The sequence below is a fragment of the Oratosquilla oratoria genome, chromosome 35, assembly GCF_046742065.1.
Source record: "Oratosquilla oratoria isolate Oo_2021 chromosome 35, ASM4674206v1, whole genome shotgun sequence".
Lineage (NCBI taxonomy): Eukaryota > Metazoa > Arthropoda > Malacostraca > Stomatopoda > Squillidae > Oratosquilla > Oratosquilla oratoria.
This window is the reverse complement of record NC_134811.1, coordinates 5,154,579-5,169,578: the sequence shown is the minus strand read 5'-3', so window position 1 is coordinate 5,169,578 and position 15,000 is coordinate 5,154,579. Positions and strand designations below refer to the sequence as shown.

Sequence of the window (15,000 nt, the reverse complement as noted above, 5' to 3'; positions counted from 1 at the left end):
GTGTGTGTGTGTGTGTGTGTGTGTGTGTGTGTGTGTGTACATGTTTTGCGCGTGTGCATCAATGTGTGTGTGTGTGTGTGTGTGTGTGTGTGTGTGTGTGTGTGTGTGTGTGTGTGTGTGTGTGTGTGTGTGTGTGTGTGTGTGTGTGTGTGTGTGTGTGTGTGTGTGTGTGTCCGTGCGTGTGTGTGTGTGTGTGTGTGTGTGTGTGTGTGTGTGTGTGTGTGTGTGTGTGTGTGTGTGTGTGTGTGTGTGTGTGTGTGTGTGTGTGTGTGTGTGTGTGTGTGTGTGTGTGTGTGTGTGTGTGCGAATGCGTGTATCTGCAAGTGTGTGTGCGTGTGTGTATATTTGCACGTGTACGTATATATGCATGTACTTGTAAACATATATACAGGGCATCCCAATTAATATGCTGGGAAGTATTGTGAGTATTTATAGAACATCCTGTACTGTGCTTCCATCATTCATATCGGTGATGAAAGACTTCCGACACAATCAATTTCTATCGGATCAACTGGAGTTTGGCACTGAAAAACCCCACTCCAGGATAGACAACATCGGAGTGGTCCTATTCACGAACTTTGATTAAGACAAGCTTAACCCTTCAGGACAAACCTAAAACTTACGACGAAGAAACCTGATTAATGTTGGTCAAAAGGAAACCTATAGAAAAATATAATTATTCCAGTGGACTTGATTAAGGTAATCACGAACTAAAGTTCACGATTTCTCAAATGTGCAAATGGATCATTACGCCCATTATCTTATCAGGATGACCTTAGGATTAGCTCAATAGTCTAAAACAATGTACAAACAAAGCTGACCGTGTAGTAATACAGGGTGTGTTTACAAATGTATGCACACAATAGGTTTATTGGGACACCCTGTATACATTAGTTTTGTTTAAATGCATATGTACACGTATGTACACACAAGTGTATAAACATGCATGCATATGTATATATTAGTTCATCAGTCTAAACACCGTACAAACAAAACTGACCGTGTAGTAATACAGGGTGTGTTTACAAATGTATACACACAATAGGTTTATTGGGACACCCTGTATACATTAGTTTTATTTAGATGCATATGTACACGTATGTACACACAAGTGTATAAACATGCATGTATATGTATATATTTATGTGCGTATATACGTAAGGATGCATATATGTGTTACAGGGTGTTCCAACACTGTATTCTCTCTGTGATTACATCTCTGAGTATTCTCGAGTAATTTTTAGAGCACCCTGTATTTAATCACAATCAAACATTGGATTTTGTCAATCCTCAATTACCATCAAAACATGAATTTGACAGACAATCCATTACCATCATAGATAATTAATTTTACTTTTCACTTAGATTTAACGTAATTATAGTGAGAACATATCCTTCAAACACATAATCAAAATTTTCTAAGTAATAACTAAATAACACTTAAATGTTAAACGTATACTCTTCTACGAAGAGACAGATTTACTTATTGTAGTCTGCAAACAGATTGTTTGGAGGTAAATAATCAAAAGTTTATTTTTTTCTTTCACGCTTGCCTAGCATAATTATATAACCTATGACAATGCCTAATGGGAAAAAATAAAGTTAAAGATTAAAAAAAAACACGAAAATATACGTGAGGCAGAAAAGATGTAAGAAAGGAAGTAAAGAAGGAAGGAAATAGAGTAGAAAGGAAGTGAGGAGAAGAGGAGAGAATGTGAGAATGTAAGAAGAAGGAAAGGAATAAAAGAAAGAAAGAAAGGGGGGGAAATCAAAAAGGAAGAAAGAAAATAAGAAAGAAAAAGAAAGAAAAAGAAAAAGAAAGAAAGAAAGAAAGAAAGAAAAAAGAAAGAAAAGAAGGAAGAAAGAAAGAAAGAAGGATGAAAGGAAGGAAGAAGAGGGAAAAAAAAGAAGAAAGGAAGAAAAGAAGGAAGGAAGAAAAAAAGGAAGGAAGAAAGAAAGAAGGAAAGAAAGAAAGGAAGGAAAGTAAGGAAGGAAGGAAGAAAAAAGGAAGAAAGAAAGAAAGAAAGAAAGAAAGAAATAAAGAAAGAAAGAAAGGAAGGAAGAAAGGAAGAAAAAGAAAAAAGGAAGAAATGAAGAAAGAAAGAAAGAAAGAAAGAAAGAAAGAAAGAAAGAAAGAAAGAAAGAAAGAAAGAAAGAAAGGATGAAAGAGGGAAAAAGCAAGAATCGATGAACGGAAAGGAGGAAAGGAGTGAAAGGAATAAAAGAGGAAAGAAGAAAAGAAGAAACAAAGGAAACAAAGAAATAAAGAATAGAGGAAGGAAATAATAAAAGCAGAAAAAAGAAAATAAGAAAAAAGGAAACAATACGAAAAAATAGAGGAAAGAAATAATAGAAACACAAAAAAACAATAAGAAAAAAGAAAACAATACGAAGAAATAGAGGAAGGAAATAAGAAAAACAGAAAAAAGAAAATAAGAAAAAAGGAAACAATACGAAAAAATAGAGGAAAGAAATAATAGAAACACAAAAAAACAATAAGAAAAAAGAAAACAATACGAAAAAATAAAGGAAGAAAATAAGAAAGGCAGAAAAAGGTAAAGAAGAAAAAGGGAAAGAAAACGAAAAAATAAAGGAAAGAAATAATAAAAGCAGAAAAAATAGAATAAGAAAAAAGGAAACAATACGAAGAAATAGAGGAAGGAAATAAGAAAAACAGAAAAAAGAAAATAAGAAAAATGGAAACAATACGAAAAAATAGAGGAAAGAAATAATAAAAGCAGAAAAAAAGAAAACAATACGAAAAAATAGAGAAGAAAGGCAGAAAAAAATAAAGAAGAAAAAGGGAAAGAAAACGAAAAAATAAAGGAAAGAAATAATAAAAGCAGAAAAAATAGAATAAGAAAAAAGGAAACAATACGAAAAAATAGAGGAAGGAAATAAGAAAGGCAGAAAAAAGAAAAGAAGAAAAAAGGAAAGAACACGAAAAAATAGAGGAAAAAAATAACAAAAACAGAAAAAAGAAAATAAGAAAAAAGGAAACAATACGAAAAAACAGAGGAAGGAAATAAGAAAGTCAGAAAAAAGATAAAGAAGACAGAAATAAAAGAAAGTAGAGGATGGACGATGGAAATATGGAAAGGTATGAACTCACAAAAGAAAAAAAAAAGAAAAAAGAAAAGAATAAGGGGAGAGGGTCAAAGGGAAAACAAAGAAACAAAAAAAAATAGATGTTTCCCTAAAGCTAAGTTATCGTAAATATAAACGTATGTACTCCACCACAAATATTTTCACATTTTCACAAGGCAATGAACAAGGTTTTACAAAAATTTAACTTTTTTTTTTCAACAGAGAAGCCTACAAAAACAAACCTATAAAATCCATAGAAAAAATCTCGGATTTATATGAGTTTTCAGTGCTCTATCAAATCCCTTTAGAATCCCTAACCCCGTAAAAAGAAATATATGCATACCAATAAAAAACATGAAATAAGATAAAATAAAATAAAATAAAATAAAATAAAATAAAATAAAATACAGAATAAAATAAAATAGAATAAAATACAATAAAGAATAAAATAAAGTGAAATAACATAAAAGAGAATAAAGAATGATATATGATAAGATAGAATAAAATAAAGAATGAAATGAAATAAAATAAATAAAACAAAATAAAATAAAATGAAATGCTATGAAGTAAAATAAAACATAATATAATAAAGAATGAAATAAAATAAAGAACAAAATAAAATAAAATAAATCTCCACACGGCCTGTCAAGCCCTCGAGACGAACGTCTCTTGAAGACACATTGTTCCCATTCCAATCTGGGACAAAATCTATCGCCCCCACAATACATAGAAATTTAACATATCAACATCGCCTCGACCCGTCACATGCATCACACTGCTCCAGAGAACAGCACACATCTCCTGGCTAACCAAACAGAACGTTTGAGATATACAAAGTTATGAAACATTAAACAACACGACAGACACTCAAGAGACGTCTGTTCAACTTTCTCAAGACCCCTCGAGAAGTTGTGTTCTTGTACCAAAGGACCCACGGAAGTAGCGTTCTTGTACCAAAGGACCCACGGAAGTAGCGTTCTTGTGACAAAGGACCAGGTCAAAATGATTATATTCCTTTGAAATGCATACATGTAAAGTTGTCGACCAAATATGGTACACCTACTCCTGTGGGCGGCCAGGCATGTCAACTGTCATTCCAGTTTCATTCCAAAACGAGTTATATAACTGTTTTACTTAAACTCACCCTTTAACACTATTTACCATCATTATCATCGTCTTTGCCAATGGGATGTTCTTCGAGTTTCACAGGTCTGTTGCCCATATCATATCTATATATTTAAGGATTACTTTACTTATCTATCTTATCTATCTTATCTTTACTTATCTTTCAGGTATATATTTACTCATTTATCTGACCTCCTAACAACAAAATAGGTCGTTAGCAAATTTTCAAGCAATTATTTCTACGTAAATATATATTCATCTGTCACAAAATTATCTAATTTTTTTCAAAAAAAAATTCTTGAATTCCGCGTTAGGGAGACTCTCACTTCATTCATTCTCGGTTCTTCCTCGTTTCTCTTTCCGATCCTCTTCGAGATCTCAAAACACCCAACCCCTTCACAGTAAATCAATAACCTTTCATTTTCTTACAGTTTTCGCACATTTTATGTATATATATGTATATATATGTATATATATATATATATATATATATACATACATGTGCATATATGTATATATATATATATATATATATATATGTACATGTATATTATATATATATATATATATATATAGATATATACATACATATATATATATATATATATAATTGAAATGAATGACAATGTTTCTTGTCATACTTCTCTCTTTCTTAAAGTAATCTTTCCTTCTGTAGGCAGTAGCCTTAATATTTCTACGTTATGTCATGTTGTGGACTAGCAGACACAATTAGTAAACAGCCATAACGTGTTTTCACACCTTTCGGTGCTTCCACAGAGGAAGGTAAGATTCTAAAAGATAATCTGTTTCTTTCTGGATTATATACTCGAGTAGGGGATCTTGGCAGGTCGTCATTGATTGGCGTTGCCAGAGTTCCCTGATGTTCTATTGATACTTGAGTATTCAATCCCTACACAACAGAATACCCTTTAGAATCTTACTTACTGCTGAGGAGGCACCAAAAGGTGTTAAAACGCGTTCTGGCTATTTACAAATTATGTCTGTCACTCCACAACATGATATAAGTAGAAATATTAAGGTTACTGCCTACAGAAGGCAAGATTACTTTAAGAAAGCTAGAAAAATACGACAAGAAGCTTTGTCATAATAAGCTTGCCATTCACTTTAATGAAGTATGCTTGAACATATATATATATATATATATATATATATATATATATATATATATATACATATATATACATATATATATATATATATATATATATATATATATATATATATACATATTATGTATGTACATATCTATGTCAACGAAATCGTGCTTGTCTCGCATTCGCTTGGCTGTGAGTTCGAATCTCGCACTTTTCTCAGGTTCCCAGCAGAGCTATGCACCTGGCGTGGACTTCTCACCGTTGTCTATATACGTATGGATGTATGTTTGTATACATGTATGTATGCATGTATGTATGTATGTATGTATGTATGTATGTATGTATGTATGTATGTATGTATGTATGTATGTATGTATGTATGTATGTATGTCTGTATGTATGTATGTATGTATGTATGTATGCATGTATGTATGTATCTGTATATATGTATGTATATGTATATATGTATGTATTTGTATATCCGTATGTATTTGTATATATACTTTTAGATTTATATACATTATCTAAGACATGCCTGACCTATGAAAAATAACTCCACCTCACTTTGACAACGGTATTTGGAAAACTTGTTCCTATTCTTATGAATTCTTATTTAATCATACACTATTCACACTTTATATCATCAAGATACTCTCACCATTTTTATATGATTATCTGTATATATATATATATATATATATATATATATGTATATATGTATATATATATATATGTATATATGTATATATATATATATATATATATATATATATATATACGTGTGTGTGTGTGTGTGTGTGTGTGTGTGTGTGTGTGTGTGTGTGTGTGTGTGTGTGTGTGTGTGTGTGTATGTGTGTGTATGTGTGTGTGTGTGTGTGTGTGTGTGTGTGTGTGTGTGTGTGTGTGTGTGTGTGTGTGTGTGTGTGTGTGTGTGTGTGTGTGTGTGTGTGTGTGTGTGTGTGTGTGTGTGTGTGTGTGTGTGTGTGTGTGTGTGTGTGTGTGTGTGTGTGTGTGTGTGTGTGTGTGTGTGTGTGTGTGTGTGTGTGTGTGTGTGTGTGTGTGTGTGTGTGTGTGTGTGTGTGTGTGTGTGTGTGTGTGTGTGTGTGTGTGTGTGTGTGTGTGTGTGTGTGTGTGTGTGTGTGTGTGTGTGTGTGTGTGTGTGTGTGTGTGTGTGTGTGTGTGTGTGTGTGCAAACATCCACACACATATATACATTTGATCCAACAATACACTCTAGCATTTCTATATTTATTTATCTAGAAATATGCCTTCCATTTCCTTTCCTGCTATATCTTTGTTCAATTTTATATGATATACCAGTCCACATTCCCTCCTTTATAAATCTTGATTCCATTTACTCAACCGCTGAGTTCTCTTTTTCTTGTATACACCTGTTCATTCCTCAAAACGCTAATTGTTGAATTTCCTTTGAACGGAGTTAATTCATTAAAAAATATTAACCTATCTTTGAAATATGAGTCTTCTCTAATATTTGGATACCTGATACTATAACAGAATTAGCATAAGTACCAATAATATGTTCTTCAAATAGTCTTCGTTTTTCCATCTCACGGGTGATTTTGGTTAAGTTATTGAAAATGAAACATCAAAGTACGTAATGAACGATATACTTTGAATAACAATTACAATCAATATGAGAATATCAAAGTTAGCTTCATCACACATTGTTGCGACTGACTTGATGATAAAATGTCCAAAGGCTTGAATAATTCATATTAGATTGCTAGTACTGTGTTCATAGACATTCAGAAAGCTTTTGACAATATCTATCATGCTATAGTGATTTAGTTGCATAACATTGAACGTCCGTCTTATAGCCAATCTTTTTCATTTTGTTTTTCAATTTACGGTATCAGGATCGTCTATCACAATAAGAAAATGTAACATATGATTAAGTCCTAATAATCATAGGACCCAATCGTTAATCCTACTGGCTGTGGTTAATATGATATGCCACAAAATTTTCGTCCATGTAAAATATATGAAAAATCTTTGACTGAGCTCATAGACTTAAAAGATAAAATCAAAATTGAAATTTAGAGTATTCTGAACTAAATATATAGCAATCAAGAAGATTTCAAATCCACTTAAATGTGATTTTATGTTTATGTGTCTCTTTCAAAATGGTTGATTACTCCCTCTGGTGTGAAAATGATTTATCAGAGTTTACCAATTGTCAATAACGTTTATTGCAATGATTAGCTTGTGTTGTAGATTCGAGAAAATAATATCAATAAAACAAAGATGCATGTTCATTTTGCTCAGAACACGCCACTTTGCATGCATTATCAACGCAATGTCCACAACGTATACATGATTCATTCAAACCTCCTTGAAATATGCTGTTCCAATTTTTGCATACAATATTAAACAGAGCCATGACTAGATTAAGGTTTTATCAAAAGCGGTCTTACAATAATTCTAGGATCAAGTTATCTGATGACTCAGCACTTGAAATACTAAATACACAAACACAGGTTGAGAGACGTGAAAAGTTAGCTTTAAAGTTTGGAAAAGGTGTTTTGAAATCAGAGAAACAAGAGGAAGCTGTTACTTCCAACATGATATTCACGGCCGTAATACGAGATGCCTAAGTAGACTTTTATATAAAAAAAAAAAAAAAAAAAAAAAAAAAAGATGCACAGAATGATCAAATTTCAGTCCTATACATCGTAACAAAACTTAATGGTTAAATCATATTTTATCAACGTAAATCATATTATGATATACTCTGCTTTTAATTACATTATGCGTACTCTTTTCTGGATTGAGGGCTTAATGCTATGCATGTTTTCAAGTGGCTTTTCTATACCATGTCGACATGGTATTTATACATTGTGATATATAATATTTTTGGGGTTAAATGAGCCTACAACTACATCAACGGCGGCACCAGCAGCATTCACAACCACTAAACTACAACCACTAAACTACAACCACATCAACCACTAACACCACATCAACCACTGCAACCACTACCACCCTCATCGTCCTCATGATTATGCTAATGATCAACATTATCATTATTACTATTATCATTATTACTATTATTATTATCATTACTATTGTTACCATTATTACTATTATCATTATTACTATTATCATTAGTACTATTATCATTATTACTGTCATTACTACTATCACCATTATAATTACCATTACCATACCATTACAATAATCATTACCATTATCATTATTACCATCATTACTATTATCATTATTGTTATTCTTATTGTCATCATCATGCCCAGAACAGTTGGCGAGACGCAGGATTGACCCGTCATCCAGGAGGAGCCAAGATAAGAGGGAGGGAAAGGGGTAAATGGGAGTGGAGTATATGGGGATGGAATGGGTGGAAGTGGATTTTATGCCTTGTTTTTTTGGCTACCTCCCTTGTAAGGGGAAAAGCCTTTGGTATATATATATATATAATCGTTATTGTTATCATTATCATTATTGTTATCATCATTATTGTTACTGTCGTTATTATTGTTATTGTCGTTATCATCGTTATCGTTATTTTTATTATCGTTATTGTTATCATCGTTTTCATTATTGTTATCATGAGTATTATACTTTTTTTTTTCTTACCTTCTCTTGCAAGAATATTCAAAAGCACCCTCCAGTATGTGGTCTTTGCCTCACTAGCTCTCAACGGCTCTGCATCAACCACACAGTAACAAAGAACTTCCTCTTCCTCTCCTTCACTTCCTCTTCTTTGCTAACAAGCCACTTCCTAACAGGCTCTCAAGGTGTCTTAGGTAGTATGTCTGTCCATGTGTACGCTGAGTTCCAGCGTCTTTTGCCCAGAAAAATGCAACGCTTCGCTTCTCAAGTTAACAATGGATTACAATGAATTTCCTTCCCGAAGTATGCAGACCTCCAAACCTTTTAGTATATAACAAGGATGTGTTTGAAGATGAAGAATTAAAGATGAAATAAAACAAAGCGTCTCGATAAATGTATGTAATTCAACAAGTGAAGAAAATGGTAGATATTAAAGGTTATGGTTATTTTTTTTTTCTATTCAACATAACACATATGAATGCACTGATTAATCTGCGTGTTTTTGCGTTGGTTCTCGGCAGACCTGGCCAGGTGGGGAGGCAACCCAAACATCGGCCAAAAAAAAAAAAATTATATATATATATATATATATATATATATATACATATATGTATATATATATTATATACATATATATATATATATATATATATCAGGGCTTCCCTTATAGTGGTTTTTCACTTCACTTCGCGGAAGTCTGATAGTGAATTTACTATACGTATTCAGCAATGTATCTTAGATACATCAACTTTGTTCATAGCAATGTCCGTGATGGCATATTATAAAATTTCTATCATCACTTGTGGTAGATGGTCAGTCTACAAACTTATATATATATTTTTTCTTGCATGATATACCCACTATCGTCATCAAAATCGTAATCTTCATCTTTATCATCGTCGCCGGCATCGTCGTCATCATCATTGTCGTAAACATCACCATCATCATCACCATCATCATCACCATCATCATCACCATCATCATCACCATCATCATCACCATCATCATCACCATCATCATCACCATCATCATCACCATCATCATCACCATCATCATCACCATCATCATCACTATCACCACCACCATCATCACTATCACCACCATCACCATCATCATCACCACCACCATCACAACATTCATCGACAACATCGTCATCACATTTTGTATCACTTTCATCATCAGCATCTTTATATTTGTCGTCGTAGTCATCACCATCATTATCACTGTCATCCTTATCATCATTTATGTGTTTGTGTGTGTGTGTGTGTGTGTGTGTGTGTGTGTGTGTGTGTGTGTGTGTGTGTGTGTGTGTGTGTGTGTGTGTGTGTGTGTGTGTGTGTGTGTGTGTGTGTGTGTGTGTGTGTGTGTGTGTGTGTGTGTGTGTGTGTGTGTGTGTGTGTGTGTGTGTGTGTGCACGTGTGTGTGTGTTTTATACATACATTTATAATTGTATGTGAATGTATATCCATTGTACTATGACAGAGACTCATCATGGTTATTACGAAGAAAGTTCCGTGACGAATTGCTATGGACTGGTCGAGAAATCAATTTCCACGCCGATCAGAAAATATGGCCTAGTGTGCGCTTTCCCAAACACCATCAATACAGAGAAGAAATTGGTTCCACCTTAAATCTGAATTGAAGTATAACTGACACGATCGATGATGGAGAGATGGATACACACGCACACACACACACACACACACACACACACACACACACACACACACACACACACACACACACACACACACACACACACACACACACACACACACAACTCAGTGGCGCGGTTGGTAGAGTCCCCGATTGTATGTGTGTGTGTGTGTGTGTGTGTGTGTGTGTGTGTGTGTGTGTGTGTGTGTGTGTGTGTATGTGTATTATGAATCTCCCATCCCGTACTAACATGTAATTCCTTTTATCCTTATCTCTATTCTAAAGATAAGTATCATATCACCTCTTTCTCTTCACTTATCTCATGTGGACAGTCTCCATTATTCAGATCTCTCTTCATACGTCTTCTTAGTTATGCAAATTACTATTTATTTACTTTCCTTCAAAATTATCCTAAACAGTTTTTTGAAGCGGCCACACTATCAGCGGAGGTTCCTATGTTCATTCATTATGATCAATGTCTATGTGTGAAGGGGGAATGTACGTTTGTGTGTGTGTACGTGTGGGTGTGTCTCCATGCACGAATCCTATGTATGTGCGCCCGTGCGTATGCTTCTGTGCGTGTATCTCCATGTATGCGTTGGACTGGTGATCGGCAGCTATTACCCTCCCAGATAAGAGCCCACACCTCATATATAGCCTGATCTATGGGTAATACTATGAACCTGCACAAACACACATATCCGACTCCTTGCCCACTAGAATTGAGTACCGGCTCGTGATGCAGTGATGCTAAAAACATAAGCCCTGGGTGGGACTCGAACTCTGATACAATGAATTAGTGATCAAGAACGGTGACACTGCACCTTGATTGTTTATGTGTGTGTATGTGTGTGTGTGTGTGTGTGTGTGTGTGTGTGTGTGTGTGTGTGTGTGTGTGTGTGTGTGTGTGTGTGTGTGTGTGTGTGTGTGTGTGTGTGTATTCACGCGATCGTAAATGGGAACGCATGTGTTTGCTTGTGTGTGTAATTTACCTAATTCTATTTCCCTAACTATTATATAAAAAGCCAGAAATTGTTCAACCACTCCTCGCCTTCAAATATCTCAAAAATTATCCTTTGGCAATATTTCCTTCTCATTTATTCCATAGTTTAAGTACTGTGTATAAAGCTGTGTACCTTGATATAATTGTGACACATATTTTACTTATTCATTCTAATGGCAATTCGACTCTTCTCATCCAATTAGATCTCTTATCATATTTCTTCATACCTCAGCAATGGTATCAACACACCGCTTAAACTAATTTCACTTAATGTCGGAATATTCATTGTATTTAATCTCTCTTTTTTATCTGCAAAGCTAAACACACCTATTGCCATTGCTTTCTGTATTCTCTTAAACTTCTTTTGTATCCTTCGCCTAAGCTGGGTTATATACGAACAGTAATATTGCGCAATATTCCATATTGTACAATATTATTGACGGTGTAGGGATGGTATTGAAGAGGCATGTACGTTTGGCCGGTACATTTGAAGTCTTCAATATATTGTGTCATTCTTCAACAACATCCCTACATCGTCAATGATATTGCACAATAAAGAATATTGCACAATAATACTGATCTTGTAGAGCTCGCATAAGTTGGGAACACGCCAATGCTGCTTATTACAATCTAGGTCGGATCAGACATTTGAGTTTTATTTTATCTGTATCATTCTTTCGTTCACATTTATATTCGTCTATAGTCTACACGTTCCACCTATAATACGTTCATCAAGTAAATACATCAGTGATCTGCTCTCCCATGTATCTTTGCCTTTGTAATTATTTTACCATTGGGGAATTCAGTGACGGTTTCTTTTGAGTTTTCACCTTGTATCTGTTTGTGAGATTTTCTATGTGTGGGTTTGTGAGTAGGAAAAATTGTGTGCATTTGCGTGTGCGAGTTTGAGAGTGGGTCCCCTCGTTATAATACGGATGTCAGGGTGAGCGCACGTGTGTGTGTGTGTATGTGTGTGTGTGTGTGTGTGTGTGTGTGTGTGTGTGTGTGTGTGTGTGTGTGTGTGTGTGTGTGTGTGTGTGTGTGTGTGTGTGTGTGTGTGAGCGTGTGTGCGTGAGCTTGGGTATGAGCGTGTATTAGTGTGTGTGTTAGTGTGTGTACGTAAGCGTATATACGTATGAACGTGTGTTTTAATTTGTGTATCAATGTGTGTGTGTGTGTGTGTGTGTGTGTGTGTGTGTGTGTGTGTGTGTGTGTGTGTGTGTGTGTGTGTGTGTGTGTGTGTGTGTGTGTGTATGTGTCTATGTGTATGTGTGTGAATGTGCGTTAATGTGTGCATGAGAACGTACGTGTTGATTTGTGTGAGTGAGTGTGCGTGCGTTTCTGTACGGAGTTTATCATGTGTGCGTTTGTGCATACATTAGAATAACTGTGTGTATGCGTGTGCGTGTATGTATGCAAAGGTGTGCACATGAGGAAATATGTACATGTGTATGCTTGCTTCTCCGTTTGCGTACTTGTACGATTGTGCATGTGCATGTGCATGTACGTATATCATTATGTGCGTGTTCGTGAGTACATAAGTGTACATGTATACGTGAATATGTGCGTGTGTTCGCGATAATATGTATGGACTAAAATTTACTGCTGATTCTCTCCTTCTGGACAATCCCTAGCGGCTGTCGAGGTTATTTCATATTTCACATCAATGTTTAATTATTTAGACATACTTATAACATGTTGTGTGTGTGTTTTTTTTTTGTGTTTTTTTTTTTTTTTTACTAGGAATCTGCAGGTATATAATAGAGGTGTTCTACAGTCATTGTTCTTTGAGGGAGTAAATGACAAAGGGTGGTTGTTATGGGTAATGAGTGAATTGAACATTCAAGTAATGAGTGCTATTGTGACTGGAGTTTCACATTACAAGGATGGATAGATGTATGGGTACATAATTGTTTGCATACGTACGCGTGAACATACGTCCGTATATTACTGTAATAATATATAAATGCTTGCTTGCGTTCCTCCGTACTTGTTTGCTTGCTTGTGTGTGTGTGTGTGTGTGTGTGTGTGTGTGTGTGTGTGTGTGTGTGTGTGTGTGTGTGTGTGTGTGTGTGTGTGTGTGTGTGTGTGTGTGTCTGTGTGTGCATGCGTGTGTGCATGCGTATGTGCATGCGTGTGTGTATGTGTGTGTGTGTGTGTGTGTGTGTGTGTATGTGTGTGTGTGTGTATTTGTGTGTGTATGTGTGTGTGTCTGTGTGTGTGTGTGTGTGTGTGTGTGTGTGTGTGTGTGTGTGTGTGTGTGTGTGTGTGTGTGTGTGTGTGTGTTTGTGTGTGTGTGTGTGTGTGTGTGTGTGTGTGTGTGTGTGTGTGTGTGTGTGTGTGTGTGTGTGTGTGTGTGTGTGTGTGTGTGTGTTTGTGTGTATGTTTGTGTATGTGTGCGTGTATGTGTGTGTGTGTGAGGTTAGTTTCTACGTCTGGAAGATGTTCAAAGTGTGTTCATCAATGCATCAACCATGTAGCAGTTAACTCAAAAGAAAACAGAACTGAAAGTCTATTGTGTAGCAACGCATGGTCGATTAATAGCCTATACACGTCAACCATACAAGATATAAGGAAAAGAAACGCTCAACTAGACTAAATCGTATGACACTGTTAACTTGTTAAAAATTGTTTAATAAGTAATCCTTTTGACGCAAAGTCGATTAATAGCCTATCCACGTCAACCATACAAGATATAAGGAAAAGAAACGCTCAACTAGACTAAATCGTATGACACAGTTAACTTATTAAAAAAAAATTAATAAGTAATCCTTTTGATGGTATTTCTAATCTGGTTAATCTAGTTCGAGTCTTGTTATCCACCGTGAACAAAAAAAAAGAAAAAAGTTGAGAAATATATATAAAAGAGATTTGACACACTGAAAACAAAACTTCCTCTCCTAGAACAATCGACCCCGCACTCCACTGAGAACTTTGTTCCCCACTCAATCCCAAAAACGAGACAGTTGGCATCACTAAAGTCGAACAATTTGCACCCGAGAATCTACGCCAAAAGTTTCTACTTACCTACAATTGAAGTCACACGACGTTTTGCAAAAAGATCAACCAGTCTCACAAACTAGTTTATATACCTTGGCTAACGTGCCTTTCTTGAAGGAAGGAGAAAAAAAAAATAAACGCAAGACCAATAAACAAAACTTATTTTCCAAGCGCCTAAACGAGGTGACGGTCAACTGGGGGGAGGAAGCGGTATTGCGGGACCGTTTACACGCACATCTTACAGTCACAAGAGCAAAGCCCACACTGAGCTGCCTAGGCGGCTTCAAGTCTCGCTCCGGCAGACCTCTTGCTGCCACATTTCGCTACATTCACAATTTTTTTTTTCTTTTATATATATTTTTTCTTATTTTACCCTAATCATTGGTCTGTTTATTTTTTTGTTTTATGCTTATGAGAGTGAATGTT

The 15,000-nt window shown here is 35.1% G+C and overlaps 1 protein-coding gene across 1 annotated transcript in view; it reads right to left on the bottom strand.

Moving 5' to 3' along the window:
* LOC143018660 (uncharacterized) overlaps positions 1-14,826 on the bottom strand; it is a 1,127,560-nt gene extending 1,112,734 nt beyond the window's left edge. Inside the window, exon 1 of the mRNA XM_076174249.1 lies at positions 14,606-14,826. The gene's annotated coding sequence lies outside the window, so the exon portion shown is untranslated. The remainder of the gene's footprint in view (positions 1-14,605) is intronic.
* Positions 14,827-15,000: the final 174 nt, after the last annotated feature.